This window comes from Euprymna scolopes, chromosome 11 (genome assembly GCF_053919585.1).
Source record: "Euprymna scolopes isolate OS-2025 chromosome 11, ASM5391958v1, whole genome shotgun sequence".
Taxonomy (NCBI): Eukaryota; Metazoa; Mollusca; class Cephalopoda; order Sepiida; family Sepiolidae; genus Euprymna; species Euprymna scolopes.
This window is the reverse complement of record NC_136492.1, coordinates 36,222,322-36,249,290: the sequence shown is the minus strand read 5'-3', so window position 1 is coordinate 36,249,290 and position 26,969 is coordinate 36,222,322. Positions and strand designations below refer to the sequence as shown.

Here is a 26,969-nt window from a genome sequence, read left to right as displayed (position 1 = left end):
ATAGAAGTAACTAATTAAAATAAAAGGAACTTGTTTGTAAATAAGGGAGATTTTTTAATTTATTTCTGCCCAGTGTTCAACTTATAATAGGGGAGAAGAGGTGAATGAATTACCACACAGATGAAAAAAGTTATTTCTGACACCTGTGACGTAATAGCACTTTGGGAAATCTCAAAAACGAGATTCGCATTTAGGATCTATTTAAATTTGACAAACTTCTCATTATTTTCTGTAACACCGGTGACGTCGCAGTACATGACCTAACTTTTGGAAAACTCAAAATGAGGGTAAAATTTGAGACCAGATCGGTCGTCTAGCACCCTTTTTAATTCGGCAAATTTCGCACGTTTTCCCATTTTAATATACTGTGAGATATTCATGCATGTTCTCGTTTTGTCATTTTTCTCATTAATCCATTACGTGCCATTTTTACCGGTGCCATTTTTACCTATTTATTCACTTGTGCCATTTTTACCGGTGCCATTTTTACCGGTGCCATTTTTACCAGTGCCATTTTTACCGGTGCCATTTTTACCTAAATTCAATTTTATCTACATGGTCTTCGTAAGAGAACAAATAGACGGTTCAAAACTAATGATTTTACCTGAAACAAGTATTATTCTAGTGTCTATTTATACGATATGTGACCCCTTCCTTGTCAAACCATTAGTAAGCATTATGTTTGGTGGTTTGTTTTTATTTTTTTGTTTTTTGATGAGAACCTTTGTTCTATATTCATCTTGTTTTTATATTTATCAGTCGGTCTTTCGCAAGGAATGAAAATTTAATTAAAGGCTCATCACAAGCGAGATTTTTATTAATTTTTATTGTCTTTTTTAATAACGATTGTAGAACTAGTAGTCGTACTTGATAAGGACCCTAATTATTTGTTCAATTTATGTTTTTTTTCTTATCTGTTTCTTTGTTTCTACCATGACCCATAGGAGAGGAAAGGCACTTCCCTAAATATTTTGATGATTAATTTTGAATGAAGCCGAAGTCAAGAACGAAAACACCGCATTACGAATTTTTTTTTTTTTTTTTTGCTTTGAAACATGTGTTTATATTCGTTAACGTTAACGCACGTTAATTGGGTTTAACCGTGGCTACCGAGAAAGAAGGCCGATGCATATGACAGCGTAAGGTCACTTCCTAATTACGTTGTGGGTATAGACAGCTTCCGGTATTCAACCACGTAGTAATGCTAACAGGCATAAAAAAATATGGCTACCAATATGTGTTATCGATTGTTCATGTATGTTCTAAAGAAAAAGAACAATTCTCCATTCGGAAAATAATTATTGCACATTTGGGATAATTTTAATCAAAATATCGTAAGTAAATTCGTGTTTGAACTTTTATTTTTATTGGAGAAAGTCGAATATTTCATTTTATTTATTTTTTTACTGCAAAACAAACAACTTTTTGGGTTTGTATTACTGTACACATAGATTCGAAAAAGTTGTCAAAAACAAATATATAACAAATAAATGTTATTAAAAGCAAGATAAGTTACTTTTCTACCAAACTGGATATATTTTTAGTGTTTTTATTCAATGTAACATGTTTATTCAGCTCGAAAAACATACATTGTTTACCGATGTATTGGAAAATTCCAAATGGCGTCCGACTCTCTTTAACACGGTAAGTTCGGGAAAAGGTGTTATAAATAATAAACTAGACAAACTACTATTAAAAAACCACCGAATATATGTCAACCTATGTCACGGAAATATATATTGAGCGAGTTTCTAACAGTATTTTGTCTGGTTTTATATTTATAGCACCTCTTCCCAAACTTACCGTGCTATAGAGAGAGTCGGGCGCCATTTTAAATTTTCCAATACATCGGTAAAAACAGTATGTTTTTCGATCTGAATAAACATGTTACATTAAATAAAAACACTGAAAACATATCCAGTAAAGTAGAAAAGTAACCTATCTTGCCTTTGATAACATTTATTTGTTATATATTTGTTTTTGACAACTTTCTCGAATCTATGCGTACAGTAATGCAAACCCCAATTTTTATATAATATTTTTCAGTCCGTTCTTTTAATAATAAATAAAACTTTTCACTGGGTATTTTCAAATATTTTAAAGTAAGCATTATTCACGGCAGTGTTTTTTTTTTTTTTTTTTTTTTTTTTTTTTCTTACGATTGGTGAATTATCAATATTTTAGCACGGGGCGTAATTCATTTCTTTGAAATACATTTAAAACTTCAATTTTTTGTTTTTTATAACATTTTAACTGTAAATAATTTACATCACGAGTTTGTTTTACTGTACACATAGATTTGAAAAAGTTGTCAAAAAACAAATATATAGCAAATAACTGTTATCAAAGGCAAGATAAGTTACAAACATGCCGACATTTTTCTTTTTAAAATATATCGATAAACATTGTATGATTTTCGAAGCGATTACACGTTTTAAAGTGAGTAAAACCACTAAAAACCTTCCCAGATAGGTAGAAGAGTAACTTATCTTGCTTTTGATAACATTTATTTGTGATATATTTGTTTTTTGACAACTTTTTCGAATCTATGTGTACAGTAATACAAACCTAAAATTTAATTTAACTTGAAAATAATATTTAAAATACACGTGCGTACGCTGCACAAGCACACTTATTATTATCATAATAATAATAGTAATAATAATAATAAACTGGTGTAAATGACATCGACTGGCGCCACACCACACCACACCACACCAACTAGTTGTGAAGGGTTAGGGAGGATGGAAAGACCGAGGTGAGAGAGTACTGACCAAATCTCCACTGGAAGTGTGCAGTTCAAATTTTGGGGAGGCATTTCGTTACCCAACCCCCAGGAAACACCAATGGCCGATGCCAACGAGAAATCAGTGGCAACGGCTGTTGCGATAACATGCGATCATCTGCACAAGTGGTCAAAAGGTGGAGAACACTGGAAATCTGGGGAGATTTGTCACTTGGTCTCCAGGGAACACCACAGATTACTGGCAGTGAGCAATCACTGATGATGCCCTGTGAGACAACTAATATGCTACACATTTTGATGAAAAACATGGGGAAAAAATGGACATAGAAGAACAGAAAACAAAAACTTTAAATATAATTTCTGTATTTAAAGCAATAGTTATTTAAATATTTCAACATATAATCTTGTGGAGAAAATCCAGCTTCTCAATAAGGGGCACTCTGGATAGGAACAAAAATAATCTCAGTCATGAAAGATTTCTCCTCCACCGACCGAAGACAGAAAAGGTAAAGTGTAGCATCAAAACAGATACTACACTGATCTTGTTCCGAAGGCCAAAAAATATTTGCTTAATGTTTCTTTAATTGTTTGTTCCCTAAATTCATAATTCAGTTTTATCAGTATTAAATTGTATATTGCTTTAAAATTACTTAATTTTACATAGATAATATTCATATTTTATATTAAATAAAGTTCAGTTTAAGTATTAATCGAACTGTGTTTCTTTTTCTTTTTAAAAATTTTTTATTGCTCTTTTTCAAATGGCCCTCATATAGTACTGACAGTCTGACAAATCTTACCTACATTGCCTGCAGACATTTTTCAGTTACCAGGCCTTCTTCTTACTCTCGGTGACCGTGGTTTAACCGGACAAGTCTTTTCTTTCCTATTTTTTTGTATTTTTCATTTACCATTTTTGTCTTTTCTTTCCTATTTTTTTGTATTTTTCATTTACCATTTTTGCCTTTTCTTTCCTATTTTTTTTGTATTTTTCATTTACCATTTTTGTCTTTTCTTTCCTATTTTTTTTTGTATTTTTCATTTACCATTTTTGTCTTTTCTTTCCTATTTTTTTTGTATTTTTCATTTACCATTTTTGTCTTTTCTTTCCTATTTTTTTGTATTTTTCATTTACCATTTTTGTCTTTTCTTTCCTATTTTTTTTGTATTTTTCATTTACCATTTTTGTCTTTTCTTTCCTATTTTTTTTTGTATTTTTCATTTACCATTTTTGCCTTTTCTTTCCTATTTTTTTTTGTATTTTTCATTTACCATTTTTGTCTTTTCTTTCCTATTTTTTTGTATTTTTCATTTACCATTTTTGTCTTTTCTTTCCTATTTTTTTTTGTATTTTTCATTTACCATTTTTGTCTTTTCTTTCACCAAATGTTTTCATGCACTAGTTTTGCTTCTCATCCACGTAAAACAAAGATTTGACAAATAAAAATTGATTTGTTTTTCCATTTTTCCTAAATAGCATGATACATCCCGTAAACTTCGCGTCTCTTATCTGAATGCTGACGTCACACAACTAAGTGGGCGTTATATAATTCGCCGGAAGCTTATGATGCGAATATCGCGTTAAAGTGTGAAGCAATAAATGTCTTCTTTACACATTAATATTTCAGATTTTTGGGACTATTTAAATTTTAAAAACTTTTATCTACTTTAAAAAAATATCAGAAGTACCGTGTTATTATTTTAACAAACAAAAAGAATCAATGAGTAAAAAAAAAAGAAAATATCAAATATAGAAAGCACGTTATTCTTATTAATGTGTAAATTAGATTCCAAAATTAAAAATGAGGATAAATAGCAAACTAACCATGTGATTTCAATAATGACATCTACACATTCACAAAGTTACACTATCTTTGACCCACACAGGAATGAACATAGCTAAATGTGTTTTAAACAAACTGAAGGAAATGTAATGATTAAAGGAAACAATTACGCAATAAAATGTGTTATTATTATTGTCAATGTGTAGATGTTATTATGGAAATTTGATTGGTTGATAATTCGAGTGTACACTGTTTAATGTTAAAATGATCATAGGATAGAACGCCATGCATTTATCGTGATGATGCCTCTAAGAAATGTTTCTGTTTAGCTTACATTTCATAATTAGATTTTATATATATATATATATATATATATATATATATATATATATATATATATATATAACTCAAATGACGTAGTAACGGGTGTTGTAATCGAACATCCGGTTTGCGACTTCCGATTGCACATGCCGACATAAACATTAATCCATAACAGCGTAAACAACTGAACATAAATCGCTGGACCGGTTTCGTTCGAAAAACGGATGTCTTTAGAAAAGTGAATAACTTAAATTTATTGAATAAAAAACTTATGCGTATAATCATCGACCTGTTTCATATATACGAGATATATTATACTAAATAATCAACGCGACAATAAAACTTATTGTTTTACTGTGTACGTTTCCAGTGTCCCATTTTTTTTTCGCTTTTAAATTATCCCAATAAACAACTGTTAAAACTTTCTGCTTTTTTTTTTACATCGTTCAAGTTCGTATTACGTTTAAGTTATTTTAACGAAATTTTCTTACAAATAAATCTACTTTAACCAGTTGACAACCATAAGAGCGTTTTACAACGGCATTTTCGCACTGCCTTCCTTTTTTTAACAATTTATTCTCCATTTTTTAATACACTTTTCTTAAAAAAATCATACATTTTTTTCTACACTACCAACATAAGTAAATAACCCGGAAAATATGTTTTTTTTTTAATTTGCGTTACAAATAAATAATCAACGCGACTATAAAACGTACTGTTTTATTGTGTACGTTTTTAGCGTCCCAATTGTTATTTTTCGCGTTTAAATTAAAGGATATATCAAAATTTGAATTTAACTTTAAGTATTATGTTCAGTGTTTACCTATAAGTATGGCAAATATCTTATAAATCAATGGCTGTGAGTTTTTTTTTCAAAAATAAACACTTATAAACAGAACTACTCATAGAAATCTATCTATATTCTTTTATCATTTTAATATACTTTCATAGAAATGTGTCTCTTATGTCACAAAAAACTATTTTCTTTACGTCACAAGTGTCACGCTCATACATTTATTCAATAGCTAATATAACATACTGACCCAACGGATCACGGGTATATATATATATATATATATATATATATATATATATATATATATATATATATATATATATACTAGTATAAGTATCCGTCGTTGACTGGGTTTAAAAGCAGCCTACAGAAAATGGACTCTGATTTATGAAAGTATGATAGGTTATGAAAAGGAAGGATTGTAATGAGATAGCTTCGAATTTGGGGGTATCAAAACCAAAGCAAAATATGATGAAAGTAAAAATAAAATAGATAAACCTCATAATTTATTATACCATACCTGTTCACACTGAAATACTTATCACAATATTCTGTGGATCTATATTAAAAAAAAGCTTATTAAATTTTGTGACATATTTCCATTCTATGGAGGTCTGGCGCGAATTGTTTAAATTTTAAAGAAATATTTTCTCAAGAAAAATAATATCAAACATTATTGCTAATTAAATCAAAAGTAGAATATAATAGTGTTGGTTTTTGTCCAGGTTTTTGTCCGCTCCCTTACTTGGCATTGGCAAATATAACAAGGAATAGCGAAAAAAAGCAATTAATTTTGTTTTGTATTTTTGTAAGGGAATCGCTTTCAAATTTCATTTTATTTTTTATTGGTTTAAGTAAATGTGTTAGAGGTCACTTGTCCATCCCCTTATCAAACTGTTTAAAACGGTCAAGTATTTTTTCGCGCCAAATGTTTACAGGCCGCTTCCCAGGAAGTTCACAGTTTTATGTTAGAAGATTTCAAACGACTGGGCGAGTTTTATTTTATTTTCCTGGAGCCACTATGTCTGACACCGTCTGTTTTTTTATCGTATCATTCCCGGGGTTTCGCAAACGTTAAAAATATACATGGATATATCGCAATGAATTCATAAAAGTGTGGATAAAATAGATAAAGAGAAAACATTTAGAAATTTTTCAAATTGAAAAAAGAAATTATATCTACATTTAAAAGTACCCTCCCCACCCGCATTGAAATTCTACTTTTGAGCGATATTTGTGAACCCACTAAAAACAAAATTATTTTAGAATTTAGGATGGAGAGTTAGTAGCCCATATAAATTTCGGCTAATTATTAAATAAATATCGATTGAAAATAGCTTGTTGTTCAAGAGTCTTTTTAAAAGCCCCCCCCCCAATATATTAAAAAGAAAATTTTAATGTGAAGGGTTCTTTAAAACTAAATAAAATAGATGTCTATAAGTTATGAACATGCTTTGTACTACTGTTTAGATATTGATTGTTTCTATTTACTTGCGCCCCCCCCAGGAAGTACAGTTAGACACAAAATCGTTTTTAAATATGGAGAATATCCAGCTCCCAAAAGGGGCACTTTTGATCGGAACAAAAATTAAAATTGCCTCGGTCATTTCTCCTTCATTGAACGAAAAGAGGTGAAGTGTATCATCAGAAGAGATACTAAACTTTGTTAATGTTTCGGTCGATTTGACTTCGAACCAAAATTCTGTGCAGATTCTCGATTTCAACCGAAAAATTCCCGCATTCGAAAGCTGACAACAGAACTATTAGTATATTTTTTAATTGGGGTGGGGGATTGGGGAGTCTTCTTCCCCAAGAACCGGGCTCAAATTAATTTTCAATCGATATTTATTCAATAATTTCCTTTTCATTCCTAGCTGACGAAAATGGCCCTTTTCCGTTGCCCAATTTTCTTAAATTCCTAAATTTAATATAAAATGATCACCCGTTTCCCAGCCATTCTAATCGTTTTAAACCAGTTAACTAATTTTTTTTACCATTGTCTCACAACCCAATCGGCAAAATCATAAAAACACAAATAATCGCTTTATTTTTTGTATTATCACGGACTTAGGGTTAGTAGTAGGAAAGGGCTGTGTCGTTTATAAAATGGAGAATCGAACTTTTCTTTTCGCAACAAAAAGTTATAACTGCGATGGGCGAAAAATGAAAACGGAATAAAAAAAACACCGATAATTTCACGAGAATACATTATTTACATCTTCGTACCGTTTTACACGTAACTATTTAAAAATGAAACATAAACTTGCCTATAAACACTCATGATTATAAAAAATAAATAAATATAAAACGATTAGGAATTTAAAATAGAGGGTCAATTTCACAAATAAATTTAACGTAAAATGAGCTGCTTTTCCAAAGCATTGTAGTGTTACCAATTTAAAATTATGTGCGCTTATTGGAGGAGGGGGGGTCTACTTTTTAAGCGATTACACATGGTTTTACAACGTTGCAAATCGAACTTAATTTAGTGAGAAACAATTTAGTTAACATACATAAAGAATTAGGGTGGCCAGAAACGATGATCATTTTACGTTAAATTTATATTTGAAACTGATCTCACACTCTAAATTCTAAAATGATCGCGGTACTTTTGCAGTTTACGCCCCCCATTAAAAAACGAAAATTAAGAAAAAGACAATTATATTCTACGTACCCGTTATGGAATGAAGTTCTCATTAAAAAATTTCACTTAATTTCATGAAGTAGTTTTGTTTTTATGGCTAAAAGCATTCATTCGAGGCATTCGAAACAGTCAATCTAAACTACGCCATTAGTATTGATTTTGGTCGAAATATAATGGATTACTTCCCTTTGATATCAATTAAGCGATTTATTAGAGAAATTCCATGTTCCCGAGATTGAAAACAAGCTGTAAAAAGCAAAACTACTTGATGATATTAAGCGACTTTCTTTTAGGAGAACTTAATTCCATAACGGGTACGTAGAATATAATTGTTTTTGGAAATTTTCGTTTTTTAATAAGAGACGTAAACTGCAAAAGTACCATGATCGCTTTTCTTTCCGTCAATTTAAAAAAATGTTCTAACACGTAATCTATAAAAGTAATATTTCATAAATATTTAAATAAGGATTTAGCTGCGTGTTAATCTACAAAGTCGTCGTCGTCGTCGTCGTCATCATCACTTCGTTTTGTTTTGGTTTTGTTTTATTTTTTAAAGAAAAGTAAATCAATTTAATAACCTACCAAATTTTTATAATTGAAATAAAATTTTAGTTCATTCATAGAGAGAAGGCACAGAAAGCTCACGCAATCTCACATTAAAAATGCTTTTCTAAATAGTAACATTATTATTTAGAAATTCGTTCGTAACAATGAGAGGTGGCGTTGTTAAATATGTTGTTCTTACATCGTTTTCTTATTTTGCCTACCAATCTTCGAATATTTTCAACTATTTAACTATTTATGTAAGTAGCATGTTATATAGTAAATACGAACTGATACAATATAGCTTTGTTTTAAAATCAAAATAAATGTTTTGTTGTCTTATAATTTTTAATCAATTACAGAGCAAACATTTGAGAAAAAATATACGCGGATATTATCCAGGGTTTTATATAATAATTTGAAAATTTACGAAAGAAACAAAACAAAAACAAAACAAAACAAAACAAATCTCTAATTAAATATGTATAAATTTTTACAGAATCGGAATCGGATCGGAATCGGAAACTTTGAAAGGAATCGGTAATTGTATCGGAATCGGGAAAAATTTTGGAATCGTCCCATCACTAGTCTCGATACATCTTTTATCATTGTATGTGATCAGTTTTCTATAATAGTCAACCATATAGGAGCCTATTCGTGACCAGGCACACACACACACACACACACACACACACAGACGTTCCGCTTTATATTATACTAGCAGGAGTACCCGTCGTTGACTGGGTTCAAAAACAGCCTACAGAAAATGGACTGTGATTGATAAAAGTAAGATAGGTTGTGAAAAGGAGGAGGTTGTAAAGAGATAGGTTTTGACACTCAAAAATTTTACCCTAAGCAAAATATGATGAAAGTAAAGATAATTTTCGCGAAAATATATTTTTTTATATCAACTTTGTTTCCATTCTTAGCCAAGAGTGACTAACAAAATGATGTTTCCTTACAAAGAGAAAATGTTATATATATATATATATATATATATATATATATATATATATATATATATGAATATACAAGAAATAAATGTTACCATAGTCAATAAAAGTTACTTTTATGGTAGAAAAGTTCATTAGTTTGTATTTTTAAGTAGTTTATAATTTTTTTTTTTAATTCACGAACCGGTTAAAAAAATCAAAATGGCAGCGACTTTTGAATGGAGAGCCCCGTTTTCAATTTGAAGGAGGGGAACATGAGCATTATGTGTTAACAATTTAAGATAGTTCCGTCAACGTAGGGAATATTTTAAACATATTTTAATGTTTTCCATTATTTTGTGGCATGTGTAGTTTATATAAAGATTCATTTAAGTAGTTATCGCCTCAAATTTCGTTTTATCTCAAGTAAAGAGCATTAAAACTATTTCAAAACAAAAAAAAACACATCAACTGAACTTTTATTGACTATGGTAACATTTATTTCTTGTATATTTATTTTTTCGGGTAGTCGGCTTTTCTGTTAAACACTCTTACTTAATATTATTGATGAATATCGAAAAACAAAGAAACAAAAACAGTTTTGAAAATAATGAAGCTTTACTTCATAATCCGAAACAGCAAAATGGGATATTAAAAAAGTAAACACGTAATTACTTTAGTTTTTTAAAGCAAAGAATCGATATAAATATGAATAAGAAGAAAATGGCACCCTTTTCAAGCAGAACAGCTTCGTTTTTGTTTTACAGTACTGAACGGTGTAGTATTGCGCCGTCGAATTCAGGGTTGTACTATTGTAATGTAAAGAACACACAGAAAAGGTTGTAATTAACTGAATTCCTTCTAGTACACTGACAAAAGAGCTTAAACAGATATATAAATAAAAATAAAAAGGTTATGTAAATGTTTTTAAAAAGACACGTAATCACGTGACCAGGATTTTTTCCTTCTTTAGACACGATAACAAGCAACGTTCTTATTTTTATTATTTATCTATTTTCGAAAGAGTGTCACGTGCAAGGAGAGAAGGAAAAACAGAATTATGCAAAATTTGTGTTGAGAATTGTCTGAAGTTTCGATTTTGGGGGGGGGCTTTCACTTTAATAAGAACGTGAATTTATGAGGTGAATTTATTTGACACAATATGATTCAACTAAAAAAATAAATAAAGGTAACGTGAATTAAGATTAAAGCTAAGGTGTTATTGTGGACCCACACCTCTTTAAAAAAAAAATTGTTAAACTTCGTGACATATTTACATTCTATGGAGGTCTGGCGCGAACGAACACCCCATAATTTTATTATACCACATTTCTTCAAACTGAAACATTATGATCAAAGTATACTTACGCAAATAGATATGAAAAATCTTTGTTAAAGTTTATGCCATATTTCCATGGAGTACAGGCACGAACGCAGACCCCACAATTTTATCATACCATCCCTATTTAAGTTAAAATATACTTATCAAAGTATTCTTATGTACATCTATATAAAAAAAACCCTTAAAAATGTTTTTGTTTTTCATTTTTTATTTCCATACTTTGGGGGCCAGGCGCGAACACAGACCTCACAATTTTTATGGACCACCGTTCTGTCACACCAAACATACTCATTCCTGATCCTCTATACATCTTCTATCATTATGTGTAATCAGTTTTTTTTTAAATAGTCAACCATATAGGAGCCTATTCGTGACCAGACACACACACACAAACACAAAGACGTTCCGCTTTATCTTATATATATATATATATATATATATATATATATATATATATATATATATATATATATATATATATATATATATATGTATATATGTATATATATATGTATATATATGTATATATATATGTATATATATGTATATATATATATATATATATATATGTATATATATATATATATATATGTATATATATATATATATATATATATATGTATATATATATATATATATATGTATATATATATATATATATATAGAGAGAGAGATACACGGTTTAGCTTATATAACGAAGTTTTGTTTGAGGTTTAAAGTAGCATTGATATATGAGAACTCACGAGTAGGGCGTTTAATTGTTCAAAGGTCAACTCTTTCTTCCGCCAAGAAATTTCCCAGTGAACCGCCTTTCCCACTTACTCAATATTTATTTTTGTCGGCATCGAAAACTAATTTGTTGCATACATTTAACAAATGAGTAATTGTATAATTTCATTATTTGTTTGTTTCCCAGCAATCGTTGACTTCCATCAACTGCGAGAGAAAGCGACTGAAGCCAAACTTGCACAATTAAAAGTTGTATATTTTCGAATCAATATTTAATTCTAGTAGCAAAATGACATCCAGCAGAATCGGAAATAATACTGCGATAAACAGCAAATAATTAATTTCTCATTTTTTAAATACATTTTTGAATCGCTTCAACCTAAATTTAAAATTTATTAGAACAACATTTTAAATAGTTATCTACACTTCTAAACATAGGAAATTGATGTAAAGTACTGCCTGACCACTTTATCGGTGTTCTCGGTCGAACCTGTCAACGGTCTTGCTGATCTATTAATATGAGAACGTGTCACAAGATACCGACCCAAGCAAAACCTCCATAAAATCATGAATATGAAATCAAATAACTGGCGGAACGTCGCCCAGGATAAAATGCTGCCCAAAACACGCTTATGCATCAGTGCATGCGAGGACAACTACGGTGCAACTTCCCCTAATGCTGAAGGAAGTCATACTGCCACCAGCAGCAATCTGGTTAGTCCACCAGACCAGGGAGTCCTTGGTCCTGGACCCCATAACTAACGTCACGGAACTAAAAGAAACACAAGAAACCACAAATTAGTGAACTGGTCTCGTGAAGAGATGACGAAGATTCTCCATTGCTTTGCTTACTCGAGATATGAGAAGTGAGGGTAGAAGGAGAGTGGAAGTATTTAAGGAAAGGATAGAAAAATCAGACTTACAATCAGATAAGAAAGAAGCCACCACCATAAAGAAGCTAGTTTTAATAGTCTCCAGCATTTCGGTATATCTACAGCCCATCACTATTGTAGATACAAAAGCAGCACCAATAAGAGAGATAGCGATAAAAACTCTGAACAGCCATGAACAGCAGATTGCATATGGAAAAAGTCCTTGGAGTAGAGATGACAGATACGTCCTGCTCTGGGCAACAGAATATGCTAAACAGAAATATATGAAACAAACTTAAAGATCAAAGAAATCGCAGACAATTTTATTCCATTATTGTCCAAAACAAATCCGGTATAAAAAGAAGTGCACTAACAACTGAAAAACGCATCTTAATAAAAAATACTTCTCTGAACAACTGAAAAAATATGCAGGAAAAAGTGACCTACAACAGAAGAAAATGTAATCCAAAACATCCAGATCAGAACTTAGCCACCTGATTCTCCATCATTAAGCTCTGATGACACCCTGAGTGACATCGAATGTCTCTTTACTTAACAGAATACGAACCCAAGACTTATTAGAGGACCACCACCACCTGGACCTTTGAGCTAAAAGCCAAGTATCAACCATCCTGAAAAAAATCAACGGAACAGCAAAAAATAGAAGAGGAACTTGCAAATAAATTTGTACTGACCAAAACAATGGAGATTAAAGGACAACTCAGATTAATGAAGATTAAAGCTGGAAGGAAATTCAGAGAGCTTAGTCACATATCGAAACTAATGCATAGACAGAATGTATATACCAAGAAAAAAAGGTGGCTTAGAGAAGATATCTTGGAAAAAGCTCCAGTAATGATCAAATCTCAGATACAAAGAAAGCAAGAAAAGCAAAATAAAAAAAGTATAGTAAGAACGAAGAAAAGCTCAGAAGAGAAAGATGGCAAAATCATGAAAAGCAAGCAAGTTCCTAAAAAAACACACACAATAGAACAGCCATATATTGACAAAGAAAAATCGTTACAACGGCTAAGAAATGAAGTTCTAAGATTTGATGGAGGACTCACTGCATGCAATCTAAGGCACCAAGATTGCTGGAAAATGTTCCGATCGTTTTACTGCTTCGAAGAGTACATGACCTACGGAGGCTAGATTTGTTTTAAGATGTACTGCTCTAGCATCTGTAGAGGTGCCATTCAGAAAACTTTTTCTTGTCCTGAGTAGAAAATCGATTTCGAAATCTAATGGGGAGATGATATTTCTTGTATCTAGTCTTTTTACATAGAAGAGATGTTGTTAGCATCTCCCATCTGTATAGTTATATTCATGGTAGACGTTCGATTGAGTTCAATCAACATGTAAACACAGCAAGAATTCATATAGCTACATCCTAAAATTTCCTTTTTCTCCCTCCCTACCAAAAATCGAACGAGACTTTCAGGAACAATGCTTCCAAGAACATGTCATCTGCGGGACAAAATACCACAAGTCTGCTTCTAACCTGACTGCATCATACTCGAATTTAAGTTTAATGTAAACAAACATTTCTCGAATCGTCCTCTTGGAAAATGAAACCCTCAAATAATTTCCAGCCAATTACCAATTTCTCCTGTTTCCAAACTATCATGGTTCAACCAATAATCCTTTTAACCATTTGCTTGAGTAGCCTCTGCGCCTTGATGCCCCATCAGTATTAAAAAAAGATCAGGTTAAAGGTTAAAGATTAGTATTAAAAAAGATCAGTATTAAAAAAGATCAGTATCAAGAAAGATCAGTATTAAAAAAGATCAAGTTAAAGGTTCAAGATCAGTATTAAAAAAGATCAGTATTAAAAAAGATCAGTATTAAAAAAGATCAGTATAAAAAAAGATCAGGTTAAAGGTTAAAAACCAGTATTAAAAAAGATCAGTATTAAAAAAGATCAGTATTAAAAAAGATCAGTATTAAAAAAGATCAGGGTAAGAACAAAGTTAACATTACAGGCTGTATAAGTAGGACGACAAAATTCTCGTTTCTGAAATGCAGTGTTTCTTAGTCTCATTGTTTCACGATATAATCCTCATCCTAAGAAATGTGTTAGCTCTTCAAATCTGAACAGCCTGCAATGCTATTGTCTATAAACTTTATAATTTGTTCCCCAATAGAGGCTTAACGCTATAATTTGCCCAGTGACACGGGGTCAGTGAATAACATCAAGTAATAACGTCATCACAGGCAGAGGATAATGTGACAGAAAAATTGGCCAGAAAACCATTAAAGATAAATGTCTCATCAGTGTCACTAGCATAGTGAGATCCACTACCTGAGCCAAGTGAGCGGACTTAATGCCCTACCAGCTGATTATCGTATTTAATTGAAAATATTAAAAGTATTCACTGTAGTGATACTGATTACGTTAATCCTAAGCAGAGAATGCCCATTCTTCTACTAGTATATATATATATATATATATATATATATATATATATATATATATATATATATATATATATATATATATATATATGTATAAAAATAAAAATTACAATAAGTTTACCAAGGTAATCAAAATGAAGTGAAATCTTTTTATCATTTTTTCTTTTACCTCCTGTTCCCCTTACCTCACTTTTTTTTTTTATCAAAGTAAGATCTGTGACTTACTTGTGGTTTCATTAAATACTTTTACATGCAAAATCCGATCCCGCATTTTGCTAATTCCTGCCCTCTGATGAGAAGGAGAGTATTTCTTCGAAACTCCGCGGATTAAGGACTATCCACTTATCTTGTGCTTCCTTCTTAAAATTAAATATATTTTTAACTCTTTTTCAAGATGTTTTTTTAACATCTTTATTGATCATTTGTTCATATATATATATATATATATATATATATATATATATATATTTATATTTATATTACAAGACAGTAATCTCTGGACATGACGATTTCTAGGAATCGAAATGTAGATGCTATGTAATGCGTTATCGTTTTTTGAACTTTTGTAGATATTCTGTTGATTTTAAACGATAGTACTGTTAATAATGTCTTCAACCTTGAAGATCTTTTTTCTTAGAAAATCAGCCACATTTTTGTATGTAAAATATATTATTTATTATTCTAATCTTAGAAAGAGAGAGAGAGAGAGAGCGAAAGAGAACGGGAGAGAACGAGAGACAGAAAGAGAAAGATTGTGTAATGCTGAGAGATATATTGGATGGACAAATGAAGCGATACGCATAATTATTGTTTTGTCTATGGCGGAGGACTTCAAAGCGGTGAGAGTTTTCGAACTTGATTAAAAATTGAATTGTTTATGAAAATGTCGTATCGGTTAAGCTAGAAGAATAATCTCTATGATCCCAGGGTATCGATAGGTCGTGAGAACCGAGGGAAATTCTAGGGGCCTAATTTATATAAAAAAATGAGTAATTGGAAAGGACCAATGGTTCTTAAGGATATGGCGTGGCAGACCTTTATTGGTTGCTATTTATCGCTATTTTTGATTTGTAAATCTAATTTACACACACACACACACACATATGAAACCCGCCGGTACGTCGCGTCACCCAGTAAGCCCTTCTTCAGTGCGTTGGTGGAATCGTTTTTGCTGCAGTCCACAAGGCCGGATCTTCTGTGATCGTCTAGAGATTTCGTCTTCGGAGATACCGGGTGCCCGTTGACAGAAACAGTTTCACAAGTAAAAAAAAATAATAATGAAAACATCAGCACATCAGCAAATCGAAGAATTTTGAATAAACAAAGACTCCGGAGATTGGGTTATATGGAATGTATTAAAAGAAAACCATAAAGGAAATATATACAAACACGTGTACAGTTTGGAGTATGAATTTGTAAGCAAGCATTTAAACTTCTAAGTGGGGCTTCCCCTTGCTGGAATTCACAGGTTTATTAATTTAACCCTTTTTAGTTATCGGGCAATAGGCGAGGGGAGAGAGAGGAGAGGTGAGGTGGCTTGACTCTCGGACTCGCTCTGTTTTTCTCCGAATTCCCAGACTCTCTGACTCTCTGACTCTCTTGCTCTTTATATAGTAGAGCACTGGGAGGGGCGGCAATTCCCAATTCCTTCCCGACCAATCAGAATGCTCGATAACCAAATCGTCTGATTCTCTCTCATTGGATAATTTGACTGATGACAGAAATTGGCCACCTCCCACAATCCAAGAATAATTCTAACTCCTCCCCGATCAATCAAAAAACGCCCGATGGAAACTAACCAGATTTCTCTCATTGGATAATTCCCAAACTGCGTAATACGCGATAACCGCGTAAGTAAGAAAACTGCGTCGTAAAAAAAAATGCTTCGTTAATTCTGCCCTGAGATGTGATACGTGTCATTATCAAAGGAAATAAACAATTTATTATTCCTGTTAACATCTCGAAAAAATATGTTTTTGAAAATTGTCAGGTGGCAAAAATCTCTTGATCTATATTTCAGAACTGCGATTCGGTTTGAGAATGAAAACAGTTGGGAATGTTATTTTGGGTTCAAATGGTTTTATCAGAGTCATACAAAACCATTTAATATTTGATTCGACAAACATTCTTTGAAGCCGACAAATGCGTGTGTGAAATTTTAATTCCAAAGAAATTATTTATCCTTGTTTTGATTTGTCACAAATATATTTTGTGACGCCAACAAATACGTGTGTGTGTGTGTGTGTGTGTAGTTTTTAGTTCAAAGCAAAAACATAATCTACCTGTTGTTGTTTCCAGCTGACACATGAATTTTGTCCTTGAATTTGTCAACAACAAACGGTCGGCGCATCCTTTGAACCTGACCCATGCGTATGTGCGACTTCAAATCAGAGGAAAAATATCATCAATCGAATCATGCTTTGAAGAAAGAAAGAAAAAATACTTTGGCAGAGTTGAAGCCAGCAAAGTTCTTTTTCTTTTTCGATGTCGGCCCGGGACAAAAATATTAACATATATCTTTTAGTTAACCGGTGTTGCCCGGAATAAGATCTTGGCATCTATCTTTCAATTACCCGATATTGCCCGGGATAAAATATTAACGTTAAATAAAAGCGTCACATCGACCCTAATGGTCTGACGCTGCCTCTCTTTGGTGTTACACATATGTGTGTTTGTGTGTGTGTGTGTGTGTGTGTGTGTGTGTGTAAAACAAAGTATTTGTCTTCTTTGTTCTCTTCCTTCTTTGTTTTCCTATTGTTTGGAATATTCGCTGGCACATATCTTTTGCAGCGTTCTTGTATACAACCGAGATACAACAGCTAAGGAGTGAACATTAGACATCAGTGCCGTACACGTACTGTTTCTTTTTTTACAATAGAGACACTGCACAACGCAACATGAGTTATTAATCGTATGTGGCAATAGAAACGACCGAGAACTAGAATATCTGCATAGACTCGGTGACCTGTGACCCTGATTAACAACGTGGGCATGTCAGGAAAGTAATATTTCGTGTTCGTCAAAAACACGTAGGTAGACTATCCTTCATTGGTAAATGCATACATTTTGAGTAAAATAGCAAGATCATATATACCATTTAGTTCCAAGGTCACTAGAAAAATGGTGGGATCCTTCTATCGATCCAGTAGTTATCTACCTGCTGATGCAATTCTCTACCTATATAACAGCCAGGTACGTTCAAGGATGGAGTATTGCTGTCACATCTGGGCAGGAGCTGCTAGGAAGATCTTATCCTATCTTGACAGAGTTCAGAATAGGCTTCGTAGCCTAGTGAGAGATGTCCTTTTTTCATAGAAGAGACTTTGCGAGCCTGTCTCTGTTTTATCGTAATTTTCATGACAATTGTTCGTGTGAGCTCCAATCTATAGTGCCTCTCTCGCCAAACATTCACGAGAAACACTCGTCTGGCTGAAAATGCTATCAATAACTTCCCTCACTCTTTATGTGTGCCTAAACCTAAACGTAGATTCCATGAACAAAGCTTCTTTCTTAGAACTGCACAGCTGTGGGACTGCTTTCTGTTTTCCTGCTTTCCAGTTGAACTCACTTCTGTTTGCCTGCTTTCCGGCTCACTACAATATGACCATCTTCAAGTCCAACGTAAACAAGTTCTTGATTAACCGTTCACCTTAAGTAATCCAATTTACCAAATTTACACTTCTAACGATTACTATATTGTCCTTTTGACCACTGTACACTCTTTAACTCTTATCCTTGAGTGACCTCTAGGCCTTGATAAGTGGTGATTCCTTCGTAAAAAAGCAGGAGGCATTTGAAGAAAATTTTTCCAGTTTAAAATTTTTTTAACACATTATACACTAGATTGCAAAATCTTTGTAGCTACTGTATTTGAATCTTACTCATAATGAAAGACAATTCACTAAAACCGACTTCACATTCATCCCGTACATTATTACCCGCAAAAAGCTAATCTTGAATAAAAAATACCCTGCGCTGTAAAAAGAACTTGTCTTATATTTTTTCAATAAAGAATTTTCAGCAAGCCCCACTCTCCCCAATGGTTTTCTTCTACCTGTGCAACTGCTATTGCGCAAAAGCAGCATGCGCACCACAGATTAAATCGACATAAATCTAGTTCAAACAGACAGACGTTTATAGAAGCTAGAAGTAACTGTAAGAAAGAAATAGCGACAGCTAAGACAGAATTTACTGAAATCACTAAAAAAACTCATTGAAGCACAAAAATTGGGACACCGGGATTTCTGGAAAATCTACAACAGTGTAGTAAATAATGAGCAATCAACAATTCCTCCACTAACCAACAATTATGAGGTCGTTTGCTCATCAACCGAGAAAGCTAACATACTTGCCAGTCGGTTTGCCTCCAATTTCACACTGGACCCTGCTAACCACCCCCTCATGACTTTCCTTTTCCGTCAGACGCCACACTAGATGATCTGAAAATCACCCCTTCTCAGGTGCATGTTATCATAAATGACCTTGACACTTCAAAAGAATGTGGACCTGATCTGATCCCAGCTGTATTATAAAAAAATAAATGCTGCGCCGAAGTAGCTCCAGTTCTCTCAAAACTTTACAACAAATGCTTAAATGAATCTTGCTTTCCGGACTGCTGGAAAACTGCTTCTGTAGTACCAGTTTTTAAGAATTCTGGCGAAAGAACTGACCCATTAAATTATCGGCCCATTAGCCCCCTCCCACGTTTCACCAAAATACTTGAGTCTATAATTAATCAAGCTCTGGTCCATCACCTTACAGATGCTAAACTTCTGACCGACCAATAATATGGATTTAGGCAAGTCCGTTCCACAGCAGAAATCCTAACTGTAATCTCTGACCGTATATAGCATTCACTCGACAAAGCAGGGGAGGGTAAAGCGGTAGTTCTAGCTTTATCTAAGGCTTTTGATAGGAAAATCAGATCATACGGTATCACTGGACGAATACTTAACATAATTAAATACTTCTTATATAAGAGAAAAATGCATGTTGTCCTCGACGGTCGTATATCTAAACAATATGATATAAATGCGGGAGTGTCTCAGGGGTCTATCCTTGGACCTTTATTATTCCTAATATTCATAAATGACCTCCCCGACAAAATTGCCTGTGAGATGGGTATATATGCTGATAACACCACGCTCTAAAACAGGCATGACAGGAAAACAAATGAACACATCTTTAAGAAAATGGCAGAAATACTAGACGATGACCTCCAATCTATAGTGGAATGGGGACAAAAATGGATGGTCAAATTCAATGCTGCCAAGACTAAGCTTGTCTCCTTAAATAATTGTAATAAACCATCTCTACCACCAATAGAAATGGCCAAAGATTCGTTATTTGAAAGTAATCGTTTTAAACTCCTCAGCCTAACGTTCACAGGAAACATGAATTGGAACAATTAAATGAGAGCATTTCCAGGACCGCTGTGAAGAAGGTGGGGTCTCTCTACCGTGTTAAAAAAGCTACTAATGCCCGAAAGTATCCTGTACCTCTGGAAGACCACCATTCGCCCATGTATGGAGTAGTGTTGTCATATTTGGGCTGGTGCATCTTCTACTAGTCTCTCGCTCCTAGACAAGGTCCAAAAGAGAATCTCCAACCTGATAGGTCCTGAACTGACATCTAAGCTTCAGCTTCTGTCCCACCGACAAAATGTTGCATCCTTCTGCCTGTTCTACAAGGGTTTTAATGGTGAATGCTCTGACGAACTTCAAGCACTTGTGCCCCCACGACGCAAATACTCTCGGCAAACCCGACAGGCAGCTAAATCCCACCCCTAGACAGTAGACATCCCTAGATGTAGGAGAGCTTTCTACTCCAGTAGTTTCTTCCCCAAAACTGCTAGACTTTGGAATTCCATTCCGTGTCATTGCTTCAACAACTGTACTGACATGCAGAAGTTCAAGTGTACCGTGAATCGACATCTTGCTGCCCAACTTCCTACATAGTACCCAGTAACTTATGTCCCTGATAGTAGCCCCCTACACCAAAGTGGCAATGTGCCTTGTTTGGGCTGAAAATTGGAAATTAAAAAAAAGATTATTTTAGTGGAGGAAATCGGTCAGTTATTTATCAACAATGACTATTTTTAGCGCATAAATAATACGGTCCTGTAAATTTGAAAAGTAAAGTAAAGCTAGGAGTTGATATAGACAACTTGTTTAAATGCTAGTTGTTCTTAAATAGAAATATTAAACGCATTGCTAAATAAAAAAAAACATATCTGGTATACGTGATCACCTAAAAGCAGAAGGTATAAAAATTCTCCAAAATAAAAAATAAAAATATTCTCATTGAATAAGAATCTATGAATCTGCCAATGAAGTGAAATAGGTAAATGAATGTACATATATATATATATATATATATATATATATATATATATATATATATATATAACACGGAAATTACATAATTGTCGATGTCGATGTAATTTCCGTGTTATATTTTTATGTTATTGCTCTGTTTACCACATTGAGCTCTCATACCCGGATTTCCTCGAATTATTCCATTATAACACTATATATATATATATATATATATATATATATATATATATATATATATATTTATATATTAATGACGGGTACTTTTGCTAGTATATATATATATATATATATATATATATATATATATATATATATATATATATATATCTGTTTAATGTAGGAGTATGAGAGAGAGAGAGAGTGTGTATGAGATTGAGAGAAAAAGAGAGAAAGAAGATGAAGAAAGAGAGAGATGAGTGCGTTCTTTTTATTTACACCTGGAAATCTTTTTAATCATACCTGTTAGTTTTTCTGTTTTATACTCTAAATATCTGTGTTTGTCTTTTAGATTCTTTTCATTATCATTATATTTTTATTTCTGTCTTTCTAAAACCATTTAGCTTTTATATTTATATTTTTTCATTTCGTTTCTCGCTTCACCCACTAGACATATTTCCTTTTATGTTATTACTCAGTCTTTCTTTATTCCTTGCCTATATTTTCCCTAACGCTCCATACAAGTTTTAAAGTTTTCCTTACACTATATTCTTTATCCTATCTTTATATATTTTGTCTGTCACTTTATATTATGTATATTTTTTCTTGCTTTCCTTATTTTCTGTTTTCTTTCAGTATTGCTTTATCTCCTTTTTTTTGCAAGTGTTTTTGTACCATTCACAGACCTATAAATATCTGCCCACATATAGAAAACGTGTGACAACATACAAGATTCTGATGGCTCCAAAGACCGGCTTAAAATAACGGGGTTGTATTAACTTTGTACTCAAGTGTCAAAAATTAAAACTTGATTCATTTTTCCTATTCATGCATTGTCGCCACTGCCAAGGTAACAAATCAAAATCCGACAAAATAACTGCCTTGACATTTTACTCTCAACCAATCGGTGATTGATACTGAAAGTTTACACAGAAGTTTCGCCTCTTTAATACGACAGGAGAACGTACGAAAATGTTTGCTTTTGTTTAGAAGCACAATAAACTAGAATACTTAACGGTTACTTTTGAATTTTAATCAAAGAGACAACTTATTTCCTATCAACAAATACAAATAGCTTCCAAATAAATGTGCGTCATTACAGTTAATACTTTCAGAAAATAGTGTACATATATTGATAAACTAGAACAATAAAATTACGATGAATGCCAAGCAATAATTTATTAACAGCTGTTTAAAAATATTTATGCAAATGAGCCATCCAAACTTCTTTGTATTCGTATCTTTGCTATTTACACTATTTAAAAATACTAATTAGTGTTATTAATTTTAATAACAGTAACACGTTTTCATAGTGACAAATGAATGACACTTTCCTATCATGTCTGCCTGTCTGTGTACATTTCCCTACCAAATAACACTGTTAATTTTCGGTCTACAGATTCGGGATTTTACATAAGGAGTATTGAGATTTGGGAAAGTCTTTTTAATCGGTTTTCGGACAGAAATTCTGCTATTAATGGGTCAAACTTCAACGATCTGACCTTTGGAAACTCTACCAAACTCCTCCGCCAATTTTGGGTCTAAGCACTTGACATTTTAGATATAGGTTACTTGGACATGGATCTAACTTTATAATTTGATTTGAGCCCAAAACAATAAATGTTAAGGCGTCAAAGTTAAAAAAAGTACCTCTGGGGTATCTACCAAATTACTCAGCCAATTTTGGGTCCAAACATTTGAGATTTTACACAAAGTATGTTCAGACTTTTTAATCGTTTTTTTTTCTGAAAATTTGGCTTCCGAAACGTCTAAGTTCAAAAGGTTTATGAAACTATTAAGCCAATTTTTGGTCAAAACATTTAAAATTTTACATAAAGGGTATTCAGACATGCAACAAGCTTTTTAATCAGTTTTTGGGCGAAAATTTGGCTGACAAGTGGTCAAAGTTTACAGAGTTGACTTTTGCAGGCTCTACCAAACTTTTTCTAAACACTTGACATTTTTGATGAAGGTTACTTGAACATGGGTCAAACATTTTAATTTAATTTGAGTCTAAAACAATAACTGATGAGGGGGTCAAAGTTTTTAAAAAAATGAGGAAGCCTATTATATAGAAAGGCATTACGATGCATATGCACATTTTTTAATATATACATATGCATATAAAGTTATAAACAGTACATAGGACCCGAGCAAAGCCGGGCGGAACTGCTAGTATATCTATAAAATTGAAAATGTCTGTGTATGTGTCTGTCCGTCTGTCTGTCTGTGTACATTTCCCTCCCAAATAACTCTGTCAATTTTCGGTCTACAAACTCGAGATTTGACATAAGGGGTATTGAGATTTGGGAAAGTCTTTTTAATCGGTCTTCGGTCAGAAATTTTGCTATTAAGGGGTCTAAGGTCAACGATTTGACTTTTGAGAACTCTACCAAACTCGTTCGCCAATTTTGGGTCTAAACATTTGAAATTTTTGATATAGGTTACTTCGACATAGATCTAACTTTATAGTTTGATTTGAGCCCAAACAATAAATGTTAAGGGGTCATAATTGGGGTCAAAGTTTTAAAAATTGACCTCTGCGGTTTCTACCAAATTACTCAGCCAATTTTTGGTCCAAACATTTGAAAAACATTTGAAAGTGTATTCAGGCATAAGGCAAGCTTTTTTTTAAATCTTTTTTTCTGAAAATTTGGCTTCCAAGGGGTCAAAGTTCAAAAGATTTGCGGCCTCTAGCCAATTTTGAGTGTAAACATTTGAAAGCTTTTTAATCAGTTTTGTGACTAACATTTGGCTTCCACGAGGTCACAGTTGACAGAATTGATATTTGCAGACTCCTCCGCCAATTTTGGGTCTAAACATTTGAAATATTAGATGTAAGTTACTTGGACATGGGTCGAACATTTGAATTTAATTTGAGCCCAAAACAATAAATGTTAAGGGGTCAAAATTGGGGTCAAATTAAAAAAAAAATTGACCTCTACTGTCTCTACCAACTTTACTCTATTGTTGTTAAGGAACCCTATTATATAGAAACATACATATGCACACTTTTTAATATATATATATGCACACTTTTTAATATATGCATATGCACATAAATTTATAAACAGTACATAGACCCGAGCAAAACCGGGCTGAACTGCTAGTATATATATATATATATATATATATATATATATATATATATATATATATATATATATATATATATACATATGCACCGTCATTAACTGCAATAAAATAAATTTTATCATTTACCATTAAAAACTGAAAACATGTGATGACGTGCTTTACTTCTCAAACCCGAAACACATCACAAAAAAAAAACAATTTAATATATCAGTTTCAATGCCATATGAGAGAACGAGATCTGACACTAATAAAATTGTCACACAGCTTCCCTACATTAGCTCCATTTGCCAACTCTAAAAATATATGACTACTACACTTCATAATTTAGATACAAATTTATAATACAACAACCAGGACGCTAACGATTCTTGAAATCTTTGACAAAAGAGCTACACATCCCACAATTAATAATGTGAATTACGAAACTAGTCCCAATATTTTAAAGTGTGTTGCATAGTAATTCACATGACCAATTTTATTAATGTGGTAAGTTTTTTTAATGTTAGGAAAACATGCAACCTAAAAGGTATCTTATTTAACCAAAACTTTATGTAAGATGGCAAAGTGATAAAACTCTGTTATTATATATGCATTCTCTTTCAATTGAACCCATTACGTCAAAAGAAAATGTTGTCAAAAATGAATTGTGTTAATAAACATTGCTGTCAATATGGAAAAAGAGGTTGAGAATTTTTTTCCGGCAAAATACATTTCTTTCTATAACGGTTTTAAAACAAAATGGAAGATTAAGTCCCGAGAACGAAATTCAACGAAAACAGATTTTTTTTTTTCTCAGTAGACGATTACTGCGTTTGTGAAAGGAATAAATCATGCTATGCTTTCAGCAAAAGAGTGTTCTTCCTGTAAATAAGAAAGAGAACATTGATTGAAAGAGCTGAAAACGGTTTCATTCATTGAACAGTAAGAGACAATTGTATAATGAAAATGATAAATAAATTCTTGACGTAAATACGACACATCTCTTTAAAGTTCGAATTTAAGGTTCGGCAGCAGTTAGAGTTATTGTTTTGTTCCAGCAAAGAAAAAGTTAAACACAAAATTCAAAAGTTCAAGTCAGAAGCTAAGAGACCATTTCCGTGTGGAGCGACGAGCTGTACATTCTTGTCAGTTGAACGTTTCGATGTAAAATTGGAGGGACCATACTTTAGTGGGAAGAATTATGAAACGTATAAAACGTATAAAGCAACTTGTTAAATTTGGGAATTTATCACTTGTGATAAATAAACAACAAAAAAATAAATTCTGAAAATCTTCCCTGGAAGATAAAACCATTTATACCTTTAAATAAAAAAGACGCAAAGAGTAAGTTTACTAGTTGAAAACAACGGTGTTTTCGATAAGCAATATCGCTAGGAACTTATTTGGGCATAGAAATCGGGATTTATCAACAACGGCAATTTGCGATTCCACCAACAATCTCTCGACAATATTAATACAAAATTAATCGCGTTCACGAACTATTCTCACTGCTCAAAGTCATACGAGTCATTTACTTAATTATTAATTTGAAAGATTCATGACTGAAAACAGTGCGAGAAATGGTTTCAAATACACGAAAATTATGCAACTAAATTAACGACATGTGTAATTGGTTACGTCTGTACTTGAACATGCCAACCTATACCTGCTATTATCAGTGTTTAATGTCATTAAAATCAATAATGTCAGTCTCCACGGGGTTCTACATCTCTTTTTTCTTTCTCTACTGTGACGTCACCTTACGCCACGGGTCATTTGAATACGGACGCTGCCGTTGCTGCTACATCATTCACCGTGGCTTCGTTACAATTCGTTACAATGGATTGAACAGTAAACACTATCAATGGAAGGAAATAGGTAGAATGCTGCACAGAACAGAGCAAAAAAAAAAAAAAAGAGCAAATAAAAAAAAGCTTCCGTTGAAAGAATATTTTAAAAAAATGTCAGAAGCTGAAGACAACGAAAATAGTCCTTTGCTTTCGATCATGAATAATTTCAGTCAGAATGGAAATGTTGAAAACGCCACAAAGAGTATTCTCAACCGTGGTATTGATATTCTTAAAAGCATCATTTGGGATTGCCTTGCTTGTATCGGGCCAGTGGATTTCAGATCAATGATTGGCTGTGATCAATGTCTTAACTGGTTCAACTTTATTTATTGATATTAGGTATGGCACCCACAGAAGAACAGTAACAGTTTTCTCAATTGTGAATTCTATGGTTACCTGGTAGACCATGTCTATCGAGGATCTAAA

General features: G+C 32.6%; 1 protein-coding gene and 1 long non-coding RNA gene across 5 annotated transcripts in view; both read right to left on the bottom strand.

The window, feature by feature from the left end:
* LOC145287834 (Na(+)/H(+) exchanger beta-like) overlaps nucleotides 1-26,969 on the bottom strand; it is a 1,099,100-nt gene that overhangs the window by 1,021,193 nt on the left and 50,938 nt on the right. The window lies entirely within an intron of this gene.
* Nucleotides 362-8,597, bottom strand: LOC145287833 (uncharacterized). The gene is made up of 2 exons (XR_013869206.1): nucleotides 3,711-8,597; nucleotides 362-3,666 (listed from the first exon to the last, which is right to left on the bottom strand). It is a non-coding gene; the product is annotated as an uncharacterized LOC145287833 (long non-coding RNA).